General features: G+C 38.3%; 1 long non-coding RNA gene across 3 annotated transcripts in view; it reads left to right on the top strand.

Moving 5' to 3' along the window:
• The window catches only part of LOC116691658 (uncharacterized), a 33,496-nt gene that overhangs the window by 9,004 nt on the left and 4,655 nt on the right, over nucleotides 1–19,837 (top strand). For all 3 annotated transcript variants that reach the window (XR_004332525.1, XR_004332524.1, XR_004332526.1), the window contains one exon: nucleotides 12,240–12,302. This is a non-coding gene — a long non-coding RNA (uncharacterized LOC116691658). The remainder of the gene's footprint in view (nucleotides 1–12,239; nucleotides 12,303–19,837) is intronic.

Below are 19,837 nucleotides of genomic sequence, written 5' to 3'. Positions count from 1 at the left end.
TGTGTGTGTGTGTGTGTGTGTGTGTGTGTGTGTGTGTGTGTGTGTGATGCAGTTGAGTTTTAGTGGGGCTATTGCAGTGTGTTAGGGCTCTCATATCTGTATCACCATACTGAAGGGTTTAATAATGACATAACATTGCATACCTCCAAGTTATCATAAATATACTGTGCATATTATGACAGGCAGTCATTGCCACAACACAAATAAACCCTTGAAAGTAAAACAGATACACAAGGATCACCAGTTTTCTTTAGTATAATGAGAATATGATATTGTGGACTGGCAGAAAGTGTAATGAGTGATACAGTTACCGCAAAAACCTGTTAGTTTTTGTACTGTCGCACTGCAGCAGCGCCCAATATTAGCAAGAGCAACAGGAGAAAGGATCTTAGGGATCGTCAACCTCAAATACTATTATGAATGACTTTTTTTTACTGGTAGTGTTCTTTAATGTTTAAAGATGGAGTTCACACTCATAATGATGTGCAGACTGTGGTTAGCACACAGTGTTAATGTAGCTTGATAGAACCTTCAACATATGTGTCATTCTTTTCTAATTCCTAACCTAAAATGGCTGGTGTCTTTTGACCTGCCTCTCACGTTACCTTGTTTCTTTGACCAATAGTATTCTGTAATCTACTGAAATCTGACTAGAATGTTTTACTATTAATGCTTCTACCACTGGTACTCTGCATATAAAATATAAACAAAACCAGTGTATGAGTGTATGAACCGCCATAATCATGGGCAAGAGCAGCAGGAGGCCCAGACTTCACTGTCTCTCTTAGTGATTCATTCTTGACGAATTATTTAAAATGCTGACTATAGGTAAAAAATAGCAATGAAAGTTACTATTTACAATCTCGTCATGCAAATAGAGGACAACCTGTACTGTCAATCGGAGTTGTTAGATCTAGCATGGCTGGGGTGATTTGGATTTTTTTTTTTTTAAGTAGCTGCATTAACACATTGTGTAAACACAGAATGAGTTCTTCTTTTCATGGGACATGTTGATACATACTTTGGTATTGTACTGGGGTCTTGTTGTCTTCTCTGTATTCCTTCTTCACTTTGTGTTTACCAGACTGCGGAGAATCACAGGATTCACAGACACTCGAGTCTTCTCTATTGCGGCTCTTATTGTTAGTCTCTTTGGATAAGGGTGTCAGCTAAATGCCTAAATTGTAATTGTAAATGGTAGGCCTGCCCACATGTTAGCTCACTAGTCACAGCACTCTTAAGAAAGCAGTGCTGAGAGGCTGACGGGACGAGATCGAAGCAGGCAGCCATTATAATCAGTCATTCAGCCTTTTGGAGTAGACATTCACTGTTTTTGGTTTGTTCTAAATTCAAAGGGAACCTCTGTGACCTGCTGGCTTTCAGATCGACCTGACACCACTCCGCTCTCCCTCCCTCTCGTCTTTTCCTGCATTCCCTCATTCTCTCTCAAAGTGTCTGTTTCTCTCCCTCAGTCGCTGCCTTTCTTTGTCTGTCTTTTAAAAAAAAATCTCATTTAGAAATACTCAATACTTTTCTAAAGACAGACTTTTTAAAAGTTATGTTGAAGTTAAGATTTGTGTTGTGTGTGTTTTTCAAGATTCAGTAGTATCATGATCAGTCCTGATCAGTTAGGCGTTGCTTAATTTAACATTATTGTCAGTGGTCACTGAACTGTTTCGTTCCTTTTTTCAAAAATAATTTTTACAGTATTTGTTTTTTGCTTTTTTCTCTTGAAGGATCCAGCTTGATAAATCTTTCCTTAAACATATTTGATTGTTGTTTGTGTTGTTCCTTTTATTTTTTTGCTGCACTGTGTAGCTTTGTTAAACACTATGAGATGCAGCTGTGCTCACAATGTGTTCCCCTGTTCAAATTTAAATATTAACGGGTAATGTGAGGAGAACTGTGGGAGTGTGCATTGCATGAATGCTAACCAATGAACGCTGCCCAGAACTACATTCACAGTATTTTAAGTGGAGTTATAAAAACCAAAGCAATGACATTCTGATGAAATATGATTGCAGTATTTATTGTAATCAATCAGTATTTACTTTAGAGCAAAAATGAGTATGTTATCACCTGTATAATCTCCCGATTTCAGGGTTTGTTGCTCAATAGATTTGAACACAAATTTCACTTCAGTTTTCACTTCATTTTTCACTTCATACAGTTATTGCCATAACTGGTGCTTTTGGTCCAACTTATTCCTATTCACGGTCACGGGGTGACAGGGACTAGAGCCTTTACCAGCATGCATTGAGCAAAAGACAGGGAAACTCTCAAAACAAGTCCCCGACCAGTGCATCATATGGTGAATATGGATAAACTAACAGTCAAACTCAGAGGCAATTTAGACTCTCCAATCTCCCTGACCGGTGTATGTTCGGGCTATGGGAGAAAACCCAGGCGAACACAAAGGGGGATCATGCAAACTCCACTCTCAGACTTACTAAACTAGCTAACCACTGAGTCACACACTCTGTCTCTCTGTCACACCTTTCCTCTCAGCACTGTGCAGTTGGGGAATATTGCCAGGATGTGTCACTTCTCCAGCAAACTGTGGTTCTCAGCTCTCCGCTGTGCTAATCATATTTCTTTTGGCAAGTTGTTAGCTCTTGCAAGAGGGAGGGAGAGGTGAGAGGAGATGAAGATGTGGCAGAGAAACAAATAGAAACAGTAGAGGGTAAAGAAGAAAGAAAGACACAGAGGAAGAGAGGGAGGATGGAGAGCACTGCAATTAGTCAAGTTTTGCAGTGGCTTATAACTCAGACACATAGTATATACTGCATGTGATACGTTGTTAAAGGATACCCGAATTTCTCTCTCTCTCTCCCTGCCCTTTTCTCTTGTCCCATCTCCCTCCCCTCCTGTCTGCGTCTTCCTCTCTTCCTTTAAATAATGCAGTGGGAGAGATGGTTCTTACATACTGAGGAGGTGTCAGCAGACAGTTATAGGACCGTCCGCACCATTGCACCTACCCAAATGACACATACACATGGGCACATGCACACACCCCTGTCATCTCTGTTTAGTGTGTAGCTACACTCTGCAAACTGAGTTAATAATTAGATGGGCTTATACTCTTAACGTATAACATTAAGGCACAAGAACATCAAATAAGTGGTACTGCTGAAAAACATACTGGAAATGCCAAATTAATTCAAATGTTCTGCATTAAAAACAGGGCTATTACAGTAACATGTTTGCATTATTTGACAATTTAAATATTTACTGTTAAACTGAATTTTAGTTCTTGCCACGGATCAGTGACATTAATGTACCATAACAAGAAATTAAAGTACTTCAACTTAGAAAATACACAAGGTAATAAAGCTGACGGGTTGACATCTTGAATACCCTATAGTGTCAAGCATATGCTTTTTTTTTTAAATATGATGGGCATTACACACCACTAAACATCATAGTAAAACTATTATTATAATTATATAAAATAATATTACAAGACAGAAACTATTTATCTTTATTGGATAGGGACTGTATAATTGTCTTTGCAGATATAGGATAGTGTTAATAGTTTACCATAAATCCGTTTTCAATCAGTATTGTTTTTTTTAATTTTACACTTCAAAATAAAGGTAATCCGACATATTTTCCGTAAGATGTCGGATTTAATATTTCATAGAATAAACATTTGACAGTCAGAACACATACGAGTGGCATAAACCAATACCTACACCTATACCTATCAACCACATAGCCTTACACCTTTCTTTGAGTTTCCCATGTCCTGATTCATAGGTGGAGCAGGGATCCAGTATATAAATATCAACATATCACAAACTATAACAGCTTAAAATATTTACTCAGTCTGAAGCATTATCTTCCTGATTCAACACATACAAAAGGAAAGTTACTCTCATCCAACCTGAGAATTGATTGAATGAAAATGTCTTAAACTAATTTCACCAGCAATGTATGTCTATGAGATATATACTGTATTACATATTTTTTTCCTACATGCAGGAATCATGACCACAGTGACAAGATATTTTAAGACAGTATGCAAAATCATTTATAATATTAGATAATGTGTGACAAGAGGGGTGAATTGCAGGAAGCAGATATGATTAGATCTATGCTTTTATTTGATTAACAAAGATGGACTCAAGAGTAATATGGTCATTTTTTCTTTGCCTGCAGGGGGACTGGGATAAAAATATTATACAATTATAATATGGCTGGATGCTGCCAAATAAAATAGAACCACTTTTGGGTAAGGTGTTAGAGTTATTGTCAGCCATTTATTTATACCATTATGTATCACAGTCTGTTCTGCCCATTGGCTCACCTAATAGCTTCCATATAGAAACTGCATGGAGCCATAATGTAACCTTTCAGTCAGCCATGTTGAACCAATCCTGTCGTACAATACATGTTTCAGAGCCTCCCCTGGCCTCTTTCTGTTTTATTTTCACTTCCAGGAACTGCTTTTTTTTCTTGGCATATATACCCAGACACTTTTTTTGTATGCCTGTCAAAACTGGATCTGTTGCTACTTCAATAATCTCAATGTCGAATTTGTCTTAGACAAATATCTAATAATAGCCAGTGTGTTAGAAAAATGGCTCTTGCCAGGGTTTAGACGCAGAGAACTGAGTTTCATGCTGTCACACTGTCAGGATCCCTTGAATACGGAGCTGATGAAATGGCTGCCTATAATACAATTTGGACTCAGTTTAATAAACAATAGACAACACATTAACACTGTCTTACATTTTTGCATGCCTATTATGCATTCTCTTTGTGAAGGATGTTTAATTGCACTGTGACCTTGGAGTGACACAATGAAGAACATTAAGAAAAGCAAAGTCAGCAAAATGTAATTACATTCAGCCCCACTACCGTGCCAGTTAATTAACTGGCAGTACTGGAATTTGTTCTGTTTCGGTGATTTAGGCTTGGAGTGTAAATACAATGTTTCATCATGTATGCTCATTTTAACATTACTGTAAGCACACAATGCACAAATGTTGTTGTTTTTTAAATTAAATTTGTTGATGGTTTAATGTTCGGTGCATATGGGGGTATATAATGTTTGGAACACCTAACAAATCACACATCTACGAGACAGTGATACAGCAGAGAAAATGTGGCAGAATAGAGTATTATATTATTAATACTAAGGGGTTATTTCCCATCATTTGAAAGGAGAATATCACCCACACGGCTTTGTACCCACAGCCTAGGCGAGGCTGCCTTCATGCATAATTCATATTTCCATATCGTCATGGTGATCATGTGCGATGAGTGTTTGCTCTCACAGCAGGGAGCTGGTTGGTGGTGGTGGTAACGCGTGTGTGTGTGTGTGTGTGTGTGTGTGTGTGTGTGTGTGTGTGTGTGTGTGTGTGTGTGTGTGTGTGTGTGGTGGGCTGCAGGAAGAGTATGTGGGGGAAGCAAGGTGTCAGGAGGGACAGAAGAGGAGAGAGGAAAGGAGAGGAAAAGTGGGGCTGGTAAAAACACTGGCTCCGTATTCGCCTTAATTATCCTCCGTCTCAAAGCGGCCCATTTCCAGATTTTCCTAACTAGTTATTTTTACACAGGGGAGACAGACAGGAGGGGTGGGGGGGCTTCGAAACCGCTCGTAAATAGCTTTTGAATCAGACTTTTACTCACAAAGCTTCACACCTCTGCCCTGTGATCCCCCAGGATTTTTTTGTCAGCATATTAATCGATTGCAACCCACTGCTTTCTAATTATATCCGAAAAAATCACATCATTATTATAACTCCATTTTGAGCAAATATTAGCTTGTGAAGCATTAGCTGTTTTGAGGCCAGTATAAAATATGTACATGAGTACTGTGATAATTAAATCTTTCTATTATAAAACCTCTTTTAACATACAAATACATTAACAATAAAAATGTTCTTGGTTATTTTCTATGCTCGAAAAAACGTTTTGTAATATCACAATCGCAGGCTGTTGCGTTGCAAGATACACTTTAAAAACATGATGAAAAATCGGCATGCTGCAGTCTTAGACAAATGTCAATTAACAACTAAACAACCATTAAAGTGTTAAAAGGCAAAAAAGAAAAAAGGAAGCATAAAAAACCTATTAAGTTTGTGGAGTTCCCCATTGAAAACCAACTCATGACCTATTGTTGCACAACACACCCCTCAAATTCTCATGATTCTTGATTCCTGATGCTGTACAAGAATGGCGAAATACTGTACAAATGACACAGAAAACAAGTGAAAGCGTTGAGTCACCTTCACATAGACCTCCTGAGCCCTATCAATCATCTGCTTAAATACACCAAAAGGTATTCCTTCTTTTTATTTCCAAATATAATATATATAAACCTTGAGCAACGTCATGAAATGTTCAATCAAGTTTTTCAAGTTTAAAGTTTTTTTTGGTCCTTGAGGTTCAAAAGGTTCTCAGTGGAGTGTAAGGAACCAGCTGTGCTGTCAGTCCCAACAGTTGATGGGCCTACAGTATGTGGGAAGGAAAAGTGAATGAACAAGTCCTCCTTCCCTCAACAACTACTGGCCAAGTACCTTTGAGCAATGGGTTTAACCTTCAACACCAAAGCTGTTCAGTTGCTGTGCTAGATACTTCTGCTTGATAAATAAATCAGTGGTAAATAAATAGTAATCACGTGTTTATCATTAGATATGAATATCATGAAGAAAACATGTTATTCTCACTTCTCTTGTTGTGTCCAACCCCCCCCACCCCCCACCTCAGACCCACCCACTCCATCCTGGGTGAACTTGAATTGATCCGATTGCTGCTCTGAATCCTCTTGAGAAGCTCTCCTATACACATACATAAACAAACACACACACATACACACACACACACTCATGCTCAATCTTGATATACTTCCCCAGTGGACAAGATTGACTAGAATTAATTAGCCCCACCTGTTATAGACACACACACCCACACAAAAAAGGATAAGTAAATACACACATTCACCCTTTGTGTGTGAAAGTATGTGTGCACACTGTTTATACCCCAAGGAGGAGTGTGAAGTTGCTCATGCTTAGTATTCCCTTGGTGTCTTACAGAAAGATATTGCAAGGCGTGTGTGTGTGTGTGTGTGTGTGTGTGTGTGTGTGTGTGTGTGTGTGCGCGTGCATGTGTGCATATGTGTGTGTGTGTGTGTAGGCTGGAATTCAGAATGGTATTGATTAAACACAGCAGGGGGTGCGAGTGTGAGCACTGCAGATAGCTCACTCACCTGCCACTCTGCAGACACACACACACACACCAAACACACACAAACACCACATCAAACTGTCCACTGGCTTCATTAAAAAGAGCCGCCTGGCTGTCGATATGATGAATAAAAAAAATCAAGGAATTCTGATTCAGCTTTGAGGTACAAAATATCAAATTTGTATTGAAAATGTGTTTACGAACCATTCTCTGTCCTTCTGATGGGCAATACTATCGTGTTTGACAGTTAAACAGTAACAAACTGCCAGTTTCCCTACAGACAATCAATACCCAAACATCCGTGACTTGTTAAAGGGTCCATGAACAAGGCATTACTGTAATTGAATGCTCACTTAGCCAGAGTCAGAAAAAAGTTGTACCTTTACCTTTTGATGATTTTGAGTTTAATTTTAAATGATTACAAGGTCAATTTTGGGGCTGAGAAACGCCCCCTTCCTCTGAAGCTTATGAATAGAAACACAGGTAAGAATAAGACTTTTTTCTGTTTAAACATTGAACATGCTGAAGATAAGAAAGGGCTTTTACCTAACAGAAACGGTGCACTAACCTGTAAACTCACCAAAATGTAACAGCAGCCAACTAAGCAGAGGCAAGAAGAAGTAATTGTGTATTGATTTTTGCTGCAATGTTCTCTTTGTTGTTATCTCTTGCTGTTCATTGGATGAATTAGCTAGCCACCTAGCTCGACCTTTAAAATAAATGTGACAATATGACTATGTCCAAGAAGGATATGTTAAAATCTAGCATCCAAACACATTTTTTTTTTTAGATTATTTTTTGGGCATTTTTCGGCCTTTATTTGACAGGACAGCTTAAGTTGTGAAAGGGGAGAGAGAGGGGGAGTGACATGCAGCAAAGGGCCGCAGGCCGGATTCCAACCCGGGCCGGCTGCGTCGAGGAGTAAACCTCTAAACATGGGCATCCGCACAGACCACTGCGCTATCTGGATGCCCGCATCCAAACACATTTGATGTGTTAAACTTGTTCTATTTAGAATTAGCATTTAAATTTGGCAATGTGAAATCCACCACAAACAGAATGTAAGATTTAAAAAAAAACTGCAGCATATTTTCTCACTTTTGGTAACTTTATTCTGTTACAGTGAATGTAAGTAGTACTTTTAATCACTTGACAGTCAACATTAGTGGATTTATTTCAGTGTTTGCATCCCATGTCAACACATGTTTTCCATTTGTGATGCAAAGGAATTTTAAGCCCCCCCCCCAAAAAAAACACATCTCTTGCTTGTAAGTACACCAGGAGGCTGACGTAAATGGTTCCTCTCAGTAGGGAGCTTGTATTTATGGTAAATCTGACATGACACGAACGCAGCACGTGACTTCACGTCATGAGTTGAGGAAACACCGTGGTTATATCTGTCCACCCCTGCACAGAGCCGACTGGTGATTGATTTGTTCCCTTTAAGTGTTTTAGCTACCAGCATCTTTAAGTATGACAGCACTGTGACTTCATCATGTTAAGGTTTTTGGGCTAGGTAGTGCGTAGGAATCACTCGGTTAGAGAAATAATCAATGCATTTGCAGTTATATTACTTTGTGTGAACCAGGTCTCTTAAAGCTGGAGGAAAGAGACCGTATACTCTAATCTGTGATGTCACAGAGAAACAATTTTACCCTTACCATTGCTAATGAATGAGGCATCATGTTTGTGTCATCCACAGAAGTGACTCTGCTACTGCTAGGTTAGTCAGTCAGTTCAGCCATAGGTTATGCACACATAAAGGGTTGAACAAAAAGTGAAACACTCACACGTGGCATAAATTCTATTCCACTTACTGCAATTAACATGTTATTAAATTCCTTATATTTCTTTATTTCTTGTATTTCTACTCTATTTATAATATTGTGCAACTACAACACAGAGTTTCCCTTCGGGGATCAATAAAGTATTTCTGATTCTGATTCTGATTCTGATTAACATGTTATAATTGTGATGTTAATAGGAAATCAGAATTTGATCATCCAAGCATTGTTGCAATATCCACATAAACCTCCTCTACCTCTGTCCTCTGCTACATCCATCCAACATGATGTTTCTGTCCTCAAACACCCCCTTCTCATATGCTCTTACATACCTCTCCTTGCAGCCACATGCACTAGTTTATGTTGTGAAGGCATACAGTCCATCAACCCATTGATGCCTCTGCTCCTTCACGCAAACGGTGAATTATCAAACAATTAAACAGTCCTGCCAAGGGAAAGATACACTGTTGCCTATATCTTGTTGTCATTCTGCCCCTCTCGCTGTCCTTTCACTCCATTCCCTCATTCTACGGATTCATTGCAAGGGATTCCTCCCTTTCTCTTTGTGACACATGGGCCTTGTGCCATGGCATGGTTGAGGCAGTTTAGTGTTGATGCAAATGACAAGAGGTTGCAATTTCTCCCATTGGATTTTGGGGCTGAGCTCAGACCAAATGTCTGATTCTGTGGAATATGGAAAGGAGTTTTAATATGCATACTGTGCATTAATCCCATGTCATGTCTCTCTCTCTGTATATCTCTACTAAACTTCCACAAAAGGTAGAATGTTGTTCAGCCGACGGTACAGTAGCTGGTGGCTGGTTTTGTCAAAGTGGCCTTCGATGGACTTTTTTTCTTGACTAAATGTACTTTGTTTATTAGTATCCTACTTACAATAATGATGATGGGTTGGGAGGGGGGTTACAAAAATGCTCTAATATATACAGTGATAATACTTGGATTTCTACTTTTTGGATTCTACTGGATTTGTGACTTAGGCTGTTCAGAAATATCACAAGTTCAATTCTGTAGAATTTATGGAAAAGGCTGCATGTGTAGGAACACTGTCCATGTCCCTTTCTTTCTACCTCTCTCCATCTCTCTTTCCACACTACTGGGTTTTAATCACTGCTGTAATTGGCAACTCCCTGCTGTGCATGAGCACACACACACACACACACACACACACACACACACATACATATGCTCTGCCTAGCTGCTGCAAATCCCTCTGGCAATGTATATGTGTGTGTGTGTTGTGGGGGCAGGAGAGCGATATGGAGAGATAAGGATAATGAAAGAAGGAGAGTTTCAGAACTGCAGGCCAACTCACCAACTCAACAATCTGTCTGCTGTGAAGCACTGTGAGGAAGTGGAGCTGTGCAGCCAAATTGTAATTATCTGAGAGAAAAAAGACATGGCTCAAGATTTATTACAGAACAAAACATTGTGTTGGAGTTACTGGAGAACCTGATGCTCCCTCAGCTCAGTCAAAAATAATAATTAGCCTTTTCATACTGAAAATATCCCACATACTGTTTACATATGCTTTAGGGGCTAGTGAAAGAGGATGTCGGATGCTGTACAGATTGCAAAGCTTGGACTCGAATTTGCAACTTGGAGCATACCTGCATCTGCTGTGCCCTTTGTCATAACCTTTGGCTATAATAACTTTACACAAGAGAATCACTAAATGCAACGTCTGCGGTATAAAAAAGGATGCTGTATCGAACACATCAAACTTTATTGGTCACCTAAAAATGCATCTGGATAGGTTAGATCATTGATCCCGCAAGGGATATACATGCACTTATGGAGACATGTCAGAGTTCAGTGTCTTGCTCAAGGGCACCCTGGCAGTCACAGTGCCCTGGAGGTAAACTCTCCAAACAAAGCCAAGTCCCTACAGACTGAGCTACTGCCTGGAACTTAACTGTTATAGTTATTATTGCATGCCTAATAATATTAGCGATATTTTCCTGTTACCCTGAGTATTGTCTAAATTAATTTTTAGCCACCCTCTTTAAAAAAAAAATGGCTGTATTCTTTTTTACATAGAGTTCTGTTGTGTCTTATGTTTTTGTTCAAAATATGTTGAACTGTCTGTAGTAAGTAATGCTACAGGAAATACACATTTGAAGTCAGCTTGCAGGGCCAGCTGTCGAAATTTAGAGGGGAAATTGAAAGATTACATAAGAGATGTTAGTTTAAAAAGTTATTGAATACAAACATACCCCAATTATTACTCTTCAATGTCATCACAAATGCCAAGTGCCTGGGACAATCATTGTAGAGAGTCAAACTACACATGTAGAGAGAAAAAAGAAAAAGCTTTTCAACATTTTTACTTAACTTTGTACTGGGGTGATTACAATAACAGGAACAGGAACTGTACACTATTCCATAATTTAATCCAATGCATTGCAAAAAAAAAACCTAGCCTGTAACTTTTATAAAATTATGTTCTGTTGAGACTGTGTCAGGGAGGCCTTAATTTGTTGTAAGTGTTGAGACTTAATACACAGAATGGCAACCCGAGCTGAAGTACAGCAGAAGACATACGCAGTGAAAGGTTTTCCCTTTCACTCAGAAAGAATGTGTTTAATCAATGAAGTGAAATGAGTTTGTTGAATTTGTGCTGAATATATTGAGGCTTATTGGACCAGCAGTTGCCTGACAAATCCTTCTCTGTGAGAACTATTTGACAATGGGCGTGCTAAACCCAATGCTAAAGAATCCAGACTTTATGGTTATCATGGCACATTGGCTGCAAAAAAGAAAGTTCCATGCTTTGTGTTTGTGTGTGTGTGTGTGTATATGTGTGTCTTTTATGTGGGTCACCCCACCATGTCTAATGGCCCCTTGCTGCGTGCAGCGTCCTGCGCTGAGCTGCTCCCTGCTGTCACACTCACACACAAAAACAAACGCATACACACAGTGGGGGAGATATTGGGATGTCCCTCACCCTAATACCCTCCACAATACACCACCACTGCATCTGTTGCGCCTGTTCTCAAAGTTGAAAGTTGATCAGTGAAGTGCTAACATGGCTCTGCTCTCTCTTTTTTTAGATTTTGTCCTCCTTCCTCATCACCTCCTCTCTCTCTCTCTCTCTCTGTCTAATTTGTATTACTACTTACTGACAATTTCCTAATTTTTCTTGCATTTAGGTTTTTGTTTCTATATTTTACTCAAAGTTGATTTGGACGGAATTTTAAGGATTAGCTGATGACCCATTCCTTGTGTTTTGTTTGTGTAAAACAGAAGTGAAGGCTTGGCCCTCTGCAGGCCTCCATCATACAAAGTGCTAGCATTGGCCTCAAACAGGTGAGCATCTGCATCGCACACATTTAAAACACCACTGTGACTTGTGTTTTTGTATATTTCTCTTAGGATTAGGTTGAATGCAATGCATCAGTTGGTGCATTAAAGGATAGTCATTTGATATATTTTATTTGTGATTTTATTTGTGTCAAAAACACTGCTGCAGGATGAAAAACGTATCAGTACTTTATCATGAAAAAGCTCATTAGCATTGCTAACACAAAGCTCACCAATGAAATAATGGTATTACTATGTCTTATAGAACTGCATCCAGTCAGCTTATGCCTTTCACTGTAATGGTATAGGTACAGTATGTTTGATTAGTGGTATTACTGTTACTAGTTGGGTGAAGAGAGGTTTTATGGACATGTCTTAATGTATTCTGCCTGAATGTGTGTTGTTTCCCTACAAAGATGCCAGCGTCTTAGTTTCCTCTGTGTGCCAGTCTAGGCAGCAACCAGACAGTAAGGAAGAAAAAGACTTGTCATTAAAATTCTAGGACTGCAATATAATTTTCAACCGGCATTGTTGAATAGTTTGAGGATAGGAGAGGATAGGATTACTACAGCTAGAACCTGCACATCCCTGCTGTACACCTGAAAGAGACACATAAACACACATGAGCATATCAGGAAAGTGCATAAAGAAAACATACATTCAAATACAATAGAGTGAACATTTATGTAGAGAAACTTGCTGCATGCACAAAAGTAACAGTGCATGAAACATCTGTACATGTTCTCACAGACACATACTCAAAAACATAGCATGCATATTTACTTGGATCCATAAAGCAAGGAAACCCACATTCACACACAGACTAAATCTCAGCCACAGAGAAGCCAGCTACGTCAGTATATTTTCACACTGCGGTAGTGTCTCTTTGTCTGCCTGTCGGCCAGCCTGCTCTAAGATGGAGGGCGAGAAATATGCTTTTAGCAGACGGCTTCGTAAGACAGAAGACACAGCTTTGTCATTTTTGTTTCTATATGGCATTGTTGTAGTATTTGTGTTCTGTGGCACCATTATTTTAGTTTGGCGTTTGGCGTTGTGTGTGTGTGTTTGATTATTTGTACACCAGTTAGAAGGGCGTATATAGGTGTGTGCATGTCGAACAATGCATTGATTACGTTTACTAGTTCTGCATTTTACAGTTATGTATGCTCAGTATGTGTACCGCCTGTCCATATTAGTTCACACAAACATGCTAACACATACCTGGTGTGTGTTAAATTATTTGTGTGCACATAAGTGGGGGATGACGACCTTCTGTCCACCTGTCCACGGCAACAGCTGTTGTTTGTGTAGCCACACACACACACACACATACACACACACACGCACGCAGAGAGAGAGAGACAGAGAGAGAGAGAGCAGGGGGTAATTTGTTCCAATTCAGTCCTTGTTGCAAAGGAGAACTGCATGCAGCCTGGCAGTTGCTATTTAGGAAACACACACACACACACACACACACACACACACACACACACACATATACCAACAACACAAGATTACAATAAAATATATTGCAATGCCACGGCCCTGCAGCAACATTTACCATTTTTGTAAAGCTTACAGTATGATGTGAAATATTGTTTTGGACTGTTTGATTCAGCCCTTTGTACAGTGAGGTGTCATAGCAGCTATCCATCATCACTGTGGGGTTGTTGTTTATAAATGAGCATATAAAAGTCAACTTTTATTCAAAATTGTCATTAGTTTGTGTCATCAGTTGTGCTCTGTCATTTTAATTTTAAAGATAGCCTCCACTATTGACCCACCTCAGCAATGTCCCAGCACTGTACAAAGCACACAGATGCAAATACAATAAGTGCTTTCCCACAAACCCCACTCTTAAATTGCCTAAAGAGAAAGCCACTACAAGGGAAATGCATCGATATGTAACGTGCATGGGCACAAAAATAAAACCCGAGAAATCCATGGACCTACAAGAGAAAGACACAGATCCATAGAGAAGGATTCAGATGTATAGAAGGCCTCAGTGAGGGAAGGTTTGCCATTGTGTGATAAACACAAACACAGATGCATTTAGGCTTTGATTCCAGGTTGCTTTTTACTGCTCTCAGTGGGAGCTGGCCTAAAGAGACAACCCTCACTCTCTCTCTCTCTCTCTCTCTCTCTCTCTCTCTCTCTCTCTCTCTCTCTCTCTCTCTCTCCCTCACTCTCACTCTCACACACACACATCATGGACCGGACTGATAGGATTAGAAACTGGCGCTATAGTCACTCTCTTTTTCTCTTTTTCTTCCTCTCTCACCCCCTCTCTCTGCCAAGCCTTGATTATTCACAAGGTTAGTTCCTGATTGCCTATAGCAGTAGCAGACACAGGTTCATTATCTCTCCACCTCTTTTCCTCTCCCTCTCCCTCTCTGTGTCTTTCTTGCAGTATGTTAATACGCGATGATTGAGTGAAAGGCCTTGACTCGAGCAAAAACTAAATTTACAGGCTCACAAAAGATCCACTGAAACACAGTGTGGCTGAAATGCTACGTGTCAAATCTTTGCATTTTTCATTTTACAGTTCAAGCTAAAATAGAGCTCTTTGTCAATACAATATTCAATTATCTGTATTGCATTTCTATTTCTGCAATCTTACCTTATTTTCCATTGGAATTGGATTTCCATGCCTAAACGCTTAATCACGTGTTTGATGTAATAATTAGGGAATTTAATTGAGGAGGGAGAGAATTATTTTAATGTTAAAATAATAAAACCATGCATTCACCCTACTTTAGAAAAATATCTATCTATCTATCTATCTATCTATCTATCTATCTATCTATCTATCTATCTATCTATCTATCTATCTATCTATCTATCTACCTAAGACACACATTTTTATATTTTACTTTATGTTATCAACAGTCTGTGTTGGCTCCAGATCCACAGAATATTATTAATGCATTTGAGGATCGATGTCAGTTGTCAAGTATCTTAATAACAATACAGCAGAACTGGAGAAAGCGGGTTTTGTAAACTACTGATGACAAGTATGTGTACGTGTGGTGGAGGATATCAGTGCTGCTGCAGCAGCAGGCTTCAAAAGGTAGCCGTCGGCCAGTCCTCCACTGTCACAGAGGAGCTGTTGTTATAAAACCTCCACCAGTAGCTCAGATTAAAAAAATACAGCATACAAGGAATAATTCTGGTCAAATTTAAAAAAAAGGAAAACAGTTGAAAACACATTTGCTTGTGAGAGTCATTGTCCTTAATTTCATAACAGATATTCTAACTACTGAAGCTTTATTTATTTTGTTCCTCATTTGTTGTCAGGATATTGAAAGAGTGTTAGTTTTTCCTTCTGTCTTTGGACAATGTCCCCATTCTGAGGAGAGTGTGAGTGTAGTGTTGACACATGTTAGTGCTGGCTGATTAGTCGACACATAAAAGAACACGCAGCCCCTCCATCACTATTCAGCCATTTTGTATCCCTGTCTGTCACACTGGTGGAGTGTGTGTGTGTGTGTGTGTGTGTGTGTGTGTGTGTGTGTGTGTGTGTGTGTGTGTGTGTGTGTGTGTGTGTGTGTGTGTGTGTGGCTTTTGTTAAGGTAATGCAGAGGAGAGAGAGAGAGCGAGAGAGAAGACACCGTGAAAAATCACATAGACCACAGCCGAGTTCCGATGACCCAGCGATGCTTTTTCCCCTTTAATGTCTGTACATCGGAATCGTACAATTTCACCTCAAAAGTCTTGATTTTATAATAACAGGGAAATGCATTACATAAAATGTTTTTAATGATAAATCGATAGTGAGGTGTTGTGTAGGTCTGTTGTCTATTGTGTCTTAAGTGGATTAACAGAGCGGCCAGTGAGACGGACAGCCAAAGTGGCAACCATAACTATTGTTTACAATCTTGTGTCTCCTCTGTCGTTTCAAATTTTCAATTTCCATTTCTTAGACTTTCGCACATTAACGGGTGGAGTTAGTGCAAAATTGATGTATAATTTTTTTGATAAAAGCATGAAAAATCACACAGTCACATTTCACAAATTTACAGCCATTCTATACAGTTAAAGCGTCCTTAATATTGCTGCAGAGGTCAGATGGGATTTTATAGATTTTATTGTAATCTACTATTATTTCCTATATATATATATATATATATATATATATATATATATATATGATACAATGCCAATGCATAAGGATTTCTCTACAGTCTTGTCTCTACATGCCCTGCAGCATGCAAAATAAAAAAGGACCTGAAGCCTCTGTACCTCTCTGCATTTTATATTTTTAAATGAAATTATTATTGTAAAATGTCACTGTGAAATATGTATATTCACATACCATAATACTTCACTATCTCTACTTAATAAACACATGTCCATATTCTACATTTACAATATTGCTCGAATGTATCATTTTAGCCTTATATTTTCATTATATAGGAAGGTATGTAAAAACACAGATATTAGTCATAATGTTCATGGCAAAGTCATTTAGTCATCCGTCACAGACACAAAACTATTACTTCTTAGAAATAAACTGCGATAACAACAGTTAATTGATATCGACAGTTCAATATAAATTAAAATGTAACTAAATGTCATGACAACATAATCATTTCTATTAACAAATAAATATGGCACTACAAAAATCATTTTCAAAACACGATTCATATTTTACACAATTTGTTAAAACAGCAGACCATAATATTCAAATCTGTTGCAACATTGAAATGTGTGTGATGTAAATACCTCAGAAGATACTAACAAACATAGTGTTGATCATAATTATTAGCTTTAATGGGTGTATGCACCAAAATGTTCTAGATTATTGACTATTAGCATGAAGTGAACTAGTTACAGTGTAAGTTTGAGCCATTTACAACCTTCTTAATTAGTAAAACAATGATGATTATTATTATATAGTAATAATGTTGATTATTATCAATGTTAGAGTAGCATAATTATTAACTCACTGATTGTTTTTACAAAAATAGAGAGAATTAGAAATAAAGAAATTGTAACTAATAAGTAGACATTACGTGTTTGAACAGCATAGCTCCCCCTCTGGCTTTGAGGTGGTTTAAAATCTTTGATACCCCTCATTTGATAGATCCAGTGTGTGTGCAAAGTCAAATGGATGTTGGGATGGTAAAGCTTGTGGTTCATCCTTTTTTCAATTTGAGCTCCAGTCTTGCTTTTAGAATGTAATGCAGAAGAGTCTTATTTTAGCTGCACAGCATATGATTAGTATTTCTTTATTTAATATAGTATGCTGCTCTTTCCTCAAGTCCATTTTGTCCTTGTTGACATAATCACGTTATTTCCTCGAAAATCAAACACTGTGCAATCACCTAAAACATTATCTGATAGTTTTACCTCTGCCGGGATTTTCATTTTGTGTAGTACTGTAGATATCAAGAGCCAGAAAGACATATGTTGATTCAAATTGTAATAAAAATACATATAATCCTCATCTTTATATCATACTATTCATAATTAAATCATGCTAAGTGAAGCTTCTTTCATATTAATCAGTCATGCTGCATTTTTCTTATCTCTACAGATAAAAATAGTCACATCTTTCAGATACATTATCATGCTGCGTATGTCTTATCTCATACAGCTGGTATACGTCTATATGTATACACTTAACCTTACCTACAATAGACCAAAATGATAAGATTTCTATAGTTTCAAGTGCTGATGGTGTGATTTACCTTCAAGGCCTTGAAGTTACAGGCAATGATGTTTTATTCTTCTTATTTCTTTTGAAAAGGATTTCAATAGACACAAGCTGCTGCAGGTAGCGTGTTCCTGCATGTGGTGGCGTATTCAGTCGTTAATGTGTGTGTTTAGTATTAGGAAAGATTATGTGCAGCATTGGAAATTACAATAGTTCTGTTCTATCATTAAAATAATTCAAACGGGTGACGGTTTTCTGTAGTCATGTTGTGAAAATTCAAGCTTCATTATGTTTTTCTGTGTCACACTCAGGTGTCAGATTTAAAGGGGAGTTTCACTGATTATTAGTACCCTTTATATTTGTCCTCGCATGCAATTTTGTGTTGAGGCCCATTCACTTTTGGAATCAATTTAGATTTATGGTGCCTGCCTAAGTCAGAAGATAAATAACATCGTCCACCTCCCCACTGGTGGCTTTCGTGCCTTCTGTTTTTCTTGTGTTATCAAGGAATATAATTGAGGAATATAAACAGCAACCATCTTTTGTTTGTCTTGCAAAAGCACTGAATGAGTTGTAGAATAGGAGATTAGGGTGACGGTGACGTGCACACAGTCTATGACAGCATTAAAAGGGACTGTGTGTTAAGCCAAATTACCTTTTAACATTTAAAAGGAGCGTCTTCTCCTCACCATTGAACCCATCTACTCCATTCAGTCCTGTTTGCTTTGATTGAGGCCTGTGCTATGAGCCGCTATTCATGTCCAACCGTCTATGTAAACAGAACAGTGTTTTCATGACTCTGTGTGTGTGTGTGTGTGTGTGTGTGTGTGTGTGTGTGTGTGTGTGTGTGCGTGTGTGTGTGTGTGTGTGTGTGTGTGTCCACTATACTCCTTTTTCTGTTGTCTATTTTTCACTCTTTCTTTTTTAGTCCATGTCATACATTCTGCATGTAGTTAACACACACACACACACACACACACAGCCACTTAGACCTTTGGAGGATCAGTCATGCTAGAGGTCTTCTATGGGCCAACTTGACATTGTTGTTTATAAGCTGCTTTGGAGCAAGAGGAGAAGTTTAAAGGACAATTCCAAATAGTTGTACAAGAAAATGCATTCTCACAGGCTTTCTTGCATGTAGCTCAGTGTCGGTGAACCAGGCCTCGTACGGAAGGGGGAGGGCGTCAATTTATTCTCGGTTCAACCCTTTACGAATGTGAATAGAGACTGCAATTTTTGCTAATTTGCTAATGATAGAGTATTCAGTCCTAATAAGATGGATACAACAACCCTGTTATTCACAATATTGGAATGTATGAAGGAAAATTGGCTTCCTAAATTGATTAAACTGCAGGTGAACTGGAGCCAGCCGTGCAGGGTGTTTTATGCTGCGGAAAGATGATTTGAGATAAATTTGGTACAGCTGTTTATGTCAGTTTCGTTGCTTGAAATAGTTGAGGTTAACCAAATTATGATTATTGAGTGAGTTGAAATGTATGCTCAATCACTTATTAAATTAATCTCAATATAATCATCTCATCTCAGTGGAGCATGCCTGGCTCAGACTGCCAATATCCGTGTCATCTTTTGCTACAGTGTTTTTACATGCAGACTTTCACATGATTTAGTATTACAATTTAAATCATATTGCATCATTTTTCATATTTTTATTATTGTAACATTATTCCAAAGTAATGTGTGATTGTATTGGTTAAGGGATTTTGTATTCTCAGTTCATATTCTTTTGTTGAAAACAAAAAAACGTTCAAGTTATGTAATATTGCTTGTGTTGTCAGATTAAAGTGGCGGAATATTAATTTGTGATTGTTTGTTCTTTAACACATACATAAACAAGACACTTAATGATTATTGTTTATTTCTC

The sequence above is a fragment of the Etheostoma spectabile genome, chromosome 6 (assembly GCF_008692095.1).
Source record: "Etheostoma spectabile isolate EspeVRDwgs_2016 chromosome 6, UIUC_Espe_1.0, whole genome shotgun sequence".
In the NCBI taxonomy this organism is placed as follows: Eukaryota; Metazoa; Chordata; class Actinopteri; order Perciformes; family Percidae; genus Etheostoma; species Etheostoma spectabile.
The sequence above is the reverse complement of the archived record's forward strand: the minus strand, read 5'-3'. Positions and strand labels throughout refer to the sequence as shown.